Source organism: Ostrea edulis, chromosome 9 (assembly GCF_947568905.1).
Source record: "Ostrea edulis chromosome 9, xbOstEdul1.1, whole genome shotgun sequence".
NCBI classification, from domain to species: Eukaryota; Metazoa; Mollusca; class Bivalvia; order Ostreida; family Ostreidae; genus Ostrea; species Ostrea edulis.
In genome coordinates this window covers 66,931,099-66,941,098 of record NC_079172.1, presented here as the reverse complement: position 1 = coordinate 66,941,098, position 10,000 = coordinate 66,931,099, and the positions used below count along the sequence as shown (strand labels likewise).

The 10,000-nt window shown below is 34.3% G+C and overlaps 1 protein-coding gene across 11 annotated transcripts in view; it reads left to right on the top strand.

Annotated features, from left to right (window-relative positions):
* Nucleotides 1-10,000, top strand: part of LOC125659969 (diacylglycerol kinase delta-like) — an 80,743-nt gene that overhangs the window by 8,773 nt on the left and 61,970 nt on the right. The window contains exon 4 of one of the 11 annotated variants that reach the window (XM_056150379.1): nucleotides 145-279. The exons of the other annotated variants lie outside the window; for them this stretch is intronic. The gene's annotated coding sequence lies outside the window, so the exon portion shown is untranslated. The remainder of the gene's footprint in view (nucleotides 1-144; nucleotides 280-10,000) is intronic. 11 annotated transcript variants of the gene reach the window in all.

Below are 10,000 nucleotides of genomic sequence, written 5' to 3'. Positions count from 1 at the left end.
CTTGAAATAAATAACAACTAGTCATGGAAAACTGGTTCTCCTTGTGGTGAATGTAAACTGGTTCAATTTGGAGACAGTATAAATGAGAGTTTGGCAAAATTAAAGCAAAGAATATTTTTGAATGATTTATTCTCAATTTTGTAGTTTAAAAGTTGTTGACCTTGGCAAGTGCTCCAAAATGATGATTTTTGGACCAATTCTTGGGATATTGATTGGACATTTAGTGGACTTTGACTACTATTAGACATTGAGTGGAACTTGGGTCCATTTGCCTCTGTGGTTAGTGTATTGGGAAAACTTTTAGACTGAAAAATATTTAAAAAAGAAAATTTTGTGCAACTTTGTATGATATCTCTATTAAATTGTATTTAATTGTAAATTCATGTACACATTAGAGATATTGAGTACACATTCAAATTTTGGAATGAACAAGCCTGTTTTGATATGTAGATCTAATGATGATAACCTATGAAAAGTTTTATTTTACAACTCTTTCTGTTATAAAATAAAAAAAATTATGAAGTTGCAGACACACAAGTAAAAAAAATATGGTGCGATTGTGTACATAAAAAGGCCCCCAAAAATTCCCTGATTTAAATGTGCCTTGAATTGATGTATCTTAAGAATCTGGGACGCGATTTACAAGAGAACTTACGACTTACGACCACCTTTACATACTGGAATTTTCCAGTTCATTGTAAGATCATTCACTCCAAATGCAAAATATTTTTTCAAAAATTTTGAAAATTAAGCCTTAGAAATTAGTTTTACTTGCGCCTTTTTCGTAAGTTGTTTTGTAAAACGGGCCCCAGTATCTTAAGAAAGTTGAATACAGGCCAAGTATACCATATCAACTAAATCAAAGTTGCTGTTTATTTGATAGCATTATTACGTCATGAATACAACTTTTCCCCACCTTTTTAGTCAAAAATCAGGCAGAGGGTGATAAGTCGATCGTCAGGGATTGAGCCGATACTTATATATATAGTAACATTGTTTATAGGAAATCATTTGGTGATAATATTTTTTTCATATGATGCACCTTCACAGAGCTGTGTTACTAAAAATAGAATACCCATGTTTTAACCAAAATTGACTCATAAAAATGCTATATATTCATAAAGGTTTTGTTAAATGAAAAGATCATACATTTTCAAATGGCTTATATAAAATTAAGAAGAACGCTACTGTTTACGAATTTCTGTTGTCACAGTGAGTATTTGTTATGTGTTACTATGGTAACCGTTGCTGTAGTTAACAAAAGGATTTTCTAACATGAAAACATTCCAACTTTTAAGACCATTTTTCTCGAAACAGCAAACACTTTCAAAAAAGCTTTATAATTAGACGTATAAAGTACATGCTATTGAATAATTTTCAATCAATATTTTTTTTGAAAGTTTGTACTGTACTCAGAAAAATATATATGAAGATTGTGAAAAATGGCGGGAAAATAATATATTTTCATGTTTTTAAGTTTTCTTCTACTTACAAACTATTCAACAAGAACACTTTTCTGTCATGTTCTAGTAATTATCATATTTATTAATAGCGAGCGAAGCTCGCGTGGCGAAGTGACGCGATGAGCTCGCTCCAATGATTACACATACGAGTTACGTGATTGCTCTTCATCAGCTGAAAAAAGATGAGTATCACCCATAATGCTTCCGAAAAAATGTCGCTTTCACTGCGGTATACTTCATTGACAAACCCGTAATTAAAATAATTAAGATTGTTTAAAAAGTACCATAAACGTTATTAAATTCCAGACAAGCTTTCTCATAGCTTCAAACATTTTGTTTTTGTTTGGTTTGAGAGAAGAAGAAAAAAAACATTGCAGCTAATATGACGTCACAATTTGTAACTGTTTACATCAAGCGCGTTATATTTCCCGCGTTAAATGAAGAGGCGGATAAAAGTCGTGTTGCAAGATGTTAATGGGCTTCGCTCATCTCAACGGTCACACCGTACAACATATTATCTAAAATGATCTTCTTTATGTGTTTACATACCATAATGATATGTCTATAGATGTAAATGCGAGAAACGATGAATAGCATTTTGGGTCGGGATCGAAAGTCCGTTTATTATTAACCCATTTCTTTCAGATTTCCTCAGGTTAGGCCAAGTAAAATTAATTAGTAGATTATCATTCAAACTTCACCAAAAAATGGGGCGGGTGGGAGGATTTTATTTTTTATTTTTCGCCATGGTATTCTTGACCTCCAAAATGCCTTCTCTCATTGAGAAAAGGCTTTATAAATCATAATTACATGTGTATTTGGGTTTCTAATAGGCAAAGTGAAACAAAGTACGTTTACGATACCGGACCGGACATAAAAATATCCGGAAATCGTAATTTTGAAAAATAAAAAAAATCGGGGCGGGGCGATTTTCGAGGGGCGGGCGGGTATGATAATCTACTAATTAATTTTACTTGGCCTTATTGTAAACAACCTATTAGATCGGCTTTATAGGATATTTTACACTGAATGGCGAGTTTGACTTGCAAGTATTTTTGGCTAGCTAGTTTGAAGTGGGTGGGTAATTAACAGATTAAAGAAAAAATGCTTGGTTGGCAATTGTTTTTCCATTTTGAAATTCACCTATCTCTTGTCATTCGAGCAACGTTGTAGGTTGCTCGAATGACAAGAGATTGGCATTATAGTCCTGAGTATAAAGAGAATGAATGCCCATGCTCTTTTAAAACGTATATCTTCAGAAAAACAAAACTGAAAATACATTCAACATGTTCAAGGGAATCCTTTATGATAAAACAAAGATATAATTTATTAACTTTTGTGTTTTACCCTAAACAATTCATTGAAAATATCTTTTATTTGGAAAATCATTTTGAATTCATTTTTGCTCTGTGTAATATGAAATTTAAAACATTTATTACAAAGCATCTGGACATTTAAAACTTTGGCTGACAATTCTAGAAACATGATATGGCTCAAATTTTAAAATAAACTTTTTAGCACTAGATTTCCTTATGCATCCTTTGTAAGAGTGGAACAAAAACTTTTAGTGAAATGTACGTTTTTACAGTCGTATAATATGTATGGTTGTTCAGGAAAAAATAAAAATGAGAACAGAAACTGCAGACATTTGTGTCATTAATATTGTATAATTTGGACAGTTTATATTGACTTTGTATAATTTTATGAAAATACATGTAATGTAGAAATGGGATTGTTTTAAAATTCAATAATGTAGTTTAAAAAATGTAAGTTGACTCATTTATCATGTTTATGGCACTATCTTTTACCAAGTCTGATTACAGGTTGCTTTCAGATGATAAAACAACTGTGTTTTACATAATCCTTGTAGATATTAGTGTTTGTAAAGTGAATTGAAAATGAATTCTTAATTATTTCATCAATACATTCCATTATCTATAAGATTTTTTAACAGTTGCAACTTGTCAGTTTAGATCCTTTATAAACTGTATACTGATAAATGTACACGGAGGAGTTCTCTGAAGCTTAAAAATTTTATTTCAAAATCATACTTTTTAGGTCACCTGAATTCATTCAGGTGACCTATTGCTATCTGTTTTTGTCCGTCGTCGTGCGTTAACATTTGAACATTTTCAGCTTCTCTGAAACCCCTGAACCAATTTCAACCAATTTTGGCATACAGCATCTGTGGGTGAAGGGGAACAAAAATTGTGAAATTCGTGGTCCCTGCCCCCCTGGGGCCTGAGGGGTGGGGCAAAAACCATCAAAATGAGTGTAATTTTAAAAAATCTTCTTCTTTACTCCTGGACATCAAGAAGCCAAAGTGTGGGCATAATTATAATGAGCATTGAGCCCTCTACCAAAATTGTGAAATTCATGGCCCCTGGGGCAGGGGTTCTTGTGTTAGGGTGGGGCTCTATTGGTCATATAGTGAAAATGTAGAAATTCTTTGAAAATCTTCTCTGTCTCTGGGTATTAAGTAGACAAACTAATAGCATGGTAATGATGAGCAAGGATGCCTCTTTATACCCCCCGCAAGTTGTGGGGGGTATACTGGAATCGAGTTGTCCGTCCGTCTGTAGATGCAATGGTTTCCGGGCTCTAAAGCATTATCCTTTCCACCTACCGTCACCATATCATATATATGGACTACCCATGGGATGAAGATGTTCCCTATCGATCAGTGCTCCCACTGGACCAGAATTCCCTTTCGCCACTTTTTCGGGGTGCGGCGCAGCGCAAATAATTTCATGCTTTACAATTATTTCCATCATATTATTTTATTCATTAACACTGATTTTAGCATTTTGAATCGGTTACATTACTTAATCATATCCAGCTACCATACCTAAACACTTCTTTCTGAATTATTAAGAAGTTGATTTGTTTTTGATAAATTATATTATGGAAATCAAAAATCAGATAATAAATCATATAAATATAAACTTCATGATGCTACATCCCTCAGTGAAAACATTGTGTGCATTGCCTGAAATGCAAATGTCACAAAACATCAAGCCCAATTTAGAGTCGTATCTCAACCATTCCCTATTAAATTTCCGTTTTGGTATGGAAGATTTTGCAATTTGGACAGAATAAGATGTTTGAGCAGGTGGGGTTGACTGTAAAGCCAAACAGATATATTTTTTTAATTCTAGACTGACTTGGGTCAGAAGCTACGAGTTTAGTGTCAAAATAGAATGGGGTACATAGTCTTATGGCATTAACATTTTTATACTGTTGCGCACAGAACTTCAAAGAAAATTATTTATTAAAATTGCTATGTCCATATCAATGGTGACCGACCGCATTGTTTTTGAAATTTTCGAACTAAAATTAAACCCATCAAAATCAAAATCTTGTAATCAACGAGCTTGGCCGCAAAAACAAACAATTGATGTATATACATTATACACAATAATACGGCCAATTTAATTACCGGTCGGTTCTGTGGTTAAGAATTGACATTAATGTGAAGATGATAACATGATAATGAATAAGACTTTAAATGTTAAACAATTGACCACAGCAGGGTACACAGCTGTCTGATGTACTTTATTACATAATCACTGACTATTTTGCAGCCATACCTTACCTGAGGGTATTATCTGGCCTTCGTGACCAGCTCTGTGTGCACTGGAGCGACGTGAGATTTCCGGTAGCACGCGTTGACTGTATAAACAAACAGGTGATAATGTGTCACTGACAAAGGAAAACACAAGACAGATTTTAAAATACAATATATTGCAAAAAGGGATTTTCCCACTTTAATTTTTTTTTCGCCATTTTTGAAAAAAATTCGCCATTGGCGAAAATGGCGAAGCCCAGCTCGAGCACTGCTATCGATTTTGGGGTCAAAAGGTCAAAGGTCAAGCACACTGGACATCGAAGTAGCAATATGGTTTCCGGGCTCTAAAGTGTTATCCTTTCCACCTACAGTCACCATATCATACATATGGACTACCCATAGGATGAAGATGTTCCCTATCGATTTTAGGGTCAAAAGGTCAAAGGTCAAGCGCACTGGACATTGAAGTAGCAATATGGTTTCCGGGCTCTAAAGCGTTATCCTTTCCACGTACAGTCACCATATCAAACATATGGACTACCCATAGGATGAAGATGTTCCCTATCGATTTTGGGGTCAAAAGGTCAAAGGTCAAGTGCACTGGACATTGAAGTAGCAATATGGTTTCCGGGCACTAAAGCGTTATCCTTTCCACCTACAGTCACCATATAATACATATGGACTACCCATGGGATGAAGATGTTCCCTATCGACTTTGGGGTCAAAAGGTCAAAGGTCATGCGCACTGGACATCGAAGTAGCAACACTCAGAAAAGAGGTAGTTTATACCTATTACCAACACCCTTTGGGAGATTGGGGTAATCGGGGGGTATTCTTAGTGAGCATTGCTCACAGTACCTCTTGTTAAAAATTGTGAAATTCATGGCCCCTGGATCAGGGGTTCTGGTGCTAGGGTGGGGCTCTATAAGTCATATAGTGAAAATGCATTATTTCTTTGAAAATCTTCTTCTCTGTCCTTGGGTATTAAGTAGACAAACCAATAGCATGATTATGATGAGCAAGGATGCCTCTTTCAAAATTGTGAAATTTATGGCCCCTGGGTCAGGGGTTCTGGTATTATGGTGGGGCCCTATTGATCATATAGTGAAAATGCATTTTATTTCTTTGAAAATCTTCTCCTCTGCTGCTTGGTATTAAGTAGACAAACTAATAGTATGATAATGATCAAGGATGCTTCTTTCAAAACTGAAATTTATGGCCCCTGGGTCAGGGGTTCTGGTGCAAAGGCGGGGCTGACCACATAGCTATTCAATGTTTCTTCCATCCAAAAGTAAAATTCTTATATTTAAACACAAACCTAATTCAAACATTGGAAGGTTGTTACATGATACTCAGGTGACCTATAAGGCCCCTGGGCCTCTTGTTTAAAAGTGTAACCCCAAACAAGGCATAAAAAATGATAAAGGAACAAATGAGCAGAGAAATATATTTGTTACAAACATATTTACGAAGCAGAGGCAGATCCAGAAAAAAATATAAGGGTGGGAATGGAGGGATTGTGACTCATGTCTGTACCTTCTCCATCCAGAAAGGGGTGGGTGAAGAGCCCAAAAATTGCATAAAATAGACCATTTGAGCTATTCTATGATGCATCACATTATACATGTATTTTTGCATGTCAACACAACTTCATTACACAGTTCAACCCATTGGTGTTTAATTTTTTCATAAGTTGTTTCCCTTTTGAATTTAGGTACATTAGGAATTTCAGTTGAAATAATTTGAATAAACACCATATGTAAAAATACTTTCATGTTTATTTGACAATTTCTCGTTTATTTCTTCATAAAGTTTTGATATTTTGTTTGGATTCAATTTTTTAGACTGTCTTGATGTTCAACATTGAATTTATGGACTCCTTTGCTTTCCTTTTGTAATACTGTCTTGTACTTTCACTTGGTTTGATTGATTTTCCTCCTGTCACCACTTTAAGTATGTCCTTGGGTTTTGCAGAGACCTATAATACAATAAGATAGACACTGATTTTCAGGACACAAGAATTTACTTATTTTTCTCTCCTCAATATATAATATATATTTCTTTAGTTTTTGACAATGTTTGAACATTTTATATCATAAAACTTTCAATTAAAGTACACATTGATATTTAAATTATACATGTAGTTAGAAAGAATAAAAATACTAAAACAGCATGTAAAACTTTTGAAACAAGAAATGCTTAAAGAAACTTGTATATAACATTGAGAAGGTGTTCCAAATATTCTAAATCAGTGACAAGTAGGTTCAGATACTAGTCAGGGCAACAGCTGTATCAGGTTTTGAGTCTGGTTTCTGAGTGACCAATATTTTCCTATAGGGGGGGGGGGGGGGGGTTGACTTTGACCTCATTATCAGAAGGGGTCATATAGTGCTTGTATATCAGGATCATTTATATAATACTGCTCTACCAAGTTTGAGGTTTATAAAACATTTACACTGTAGATTCATTGGTACATATGTGCTACATGTATTTACAGTTATGTATTTACCACAGGTTTCCAATGCATGTGGTGATGGTAATGACACTCCATGATGCTGGTATGAAAACTTAGAGAAATATACATTAGCTAAATGACTTGATCTTTGTTATATTTATATATTATTATTAGAAATATACATTCAAGAACCCATGCATTGAACAGTCCCCATGACCATATCAAATTGAGGCAGACTTTAAATAATAATATAATAGATATCTAATAAAAATGTGAAGAAGACTCAACTTAGTCTTATTGATTGATATGAAGATTTATAATTAACATTATGAATTGCTTGACAATAAAATGGAATTCTTTAAAAACTACAGACCCTAAATATTTTCTTTGATATGTCTAATAGTATGCATATATTTTTAAAATATGAATTCTGATTTGTCAAGAACTGGATGGTGACTACTAAAACAAATGATTTTGTGCATATGAAATAATATTTAAAAAATTGTGTGTGTTTATATAGAATACCTTAAGGGAAAAAAAAATGATGTGTGTATAAAATAAATTGAAGAAAACAATCCAATCAAATCTGAGATTTGAACCTACCTCCATCATGCTAATCTGGATACCTAACCACTACGCTATCTGTGATTTGCATAGTTTGGGATTACATTATATACTAAACATTGCATCTCACAAAGTCATATCATGTCTTACATTTTTATATGCAAATTCGACTGAAATCTACATGTAGTACATAAAAACACACTCTTTTGAGATGATACCTACTCCTACTGATCCTCAGTTAGGCATAATCTACATTTCTATCAGAGACAGGAAGCGTTTGTGTGGAGGATACATAGATGTCTGCTATTATTGCAGACCATTACAAATGAAACATGCCGTCGATTAGCCTAGGCCTAAAACATATCATAGCATAACTGTTGAAAGTATGAGACTTTTTGAAACAAGGGAGTGGGGTGTCATCTGTACATAGTCGTCTCATACAATGCTACATTGTATAATACAACATTTGTTATGATTTTTATGCTAGTGATAATAAATATTGCGAATTTTGACTTATTAAATATGTAAATCACACCATTTGAAATTACCAGAATGCGCCGACTTGGTGACATATCATATAAGATATGTTGCTCGGTCTTCGTTGTCGGCTGCTCCACACACGGTCTACCTTCAGTGACGCCATATGCATCAATGTATTTCTGACACTCTCCGAAGGTAAATATATTCGTTTCCTTTAGATAAGGCTTGAGGGTAGATCACACTCTGTCGGAATATTGTCCTACACGCCATTCAGTTTTGGATCCGCCATATTCTACGCACTTAGCGTGTTGACAACGCAGCGCCCCTAGTGACCATCGAGGTTAAATTCAAGAATGATAACCGAAATTGCATTAAAATCGAAACATTCAGAGAGGTTTTAAAATGTTATATTGAAACTTTCAAAAAATATATTTATTTCAGAGCATGCCTTTTTAATTTGTTTAATGTTATATAATGATATATTTTCATACCCACTTTGCTGTTTTTAGATTTCAAAGGGATTACAAGTAGTGTTTTGTATAGATTTGCACTAAGCGTGAATTCTCCATGTTCATAATTATCTGTCCATAATTTTGGAACAAGGCGAAATAAATCAAAACTACTTTGTATATTTGCTAAACATATTACAGTGAGTTAGTACGCTAAGTTTAGGTTCATTTCATGAACATGGACTTATCACGAAATGCGATTTTGCCTGATTTTTACGTGGAACCATACTTAATAACTGTTAAATTTCATCCAGATTATTGCTTAGGAAAAGATGTGCCCATCTGTCGAGCAAAATGAAATTAATATATAATGTGTATTAATACAAGATGAAGTGTATTGAATATGAATTTGCTCCACGCATGGGCTGTATGTTTTCTGAAAGGAAAACCACCTGAATTTATGAATATTTTCATTGATTTTGCAGGGTTCAAAATTAACTTTTTTAAGCACTAGTCCGTACGGACTAGTGACTATTGATGTTCTCAAGTCTGCAAAGCATTTCACTAGTCCGTCCAGTATATCATATAAAATGATTTTCATTTTATTCAATAGTATTTAATCAAACCAAACACATCACAGTTGCAAACAATTCAGTTTTTGATGCCTCAGAAGAAAAAGACCACCATACTTACATTCAAAATTTTGAGAAGCATACAGAAAAACCTCTGAGTAAATCATGTAACCTCTTCTATAAACGTCATTAAGTGCGTTCGGGATTGACGTTCCCGTTGTTCTCGTGCTCAGTTCTTAAGAGTCACAGGAGTTTGAAATTTTATCAATAAAGTCAATAAAATTCACTCGATTGACCAAGCCATGAGCTATGTGTTACAAACTCCTGTGTTAGAGTCGCGAATGATGAGAGCATGTGCGGTACACACATGTTCTTTGACCATGCTACTTACAGTTCTTGCCTCGAACCCATTGTTGTGATGCATACTCGACGTTCGGAATCGGCAGGAA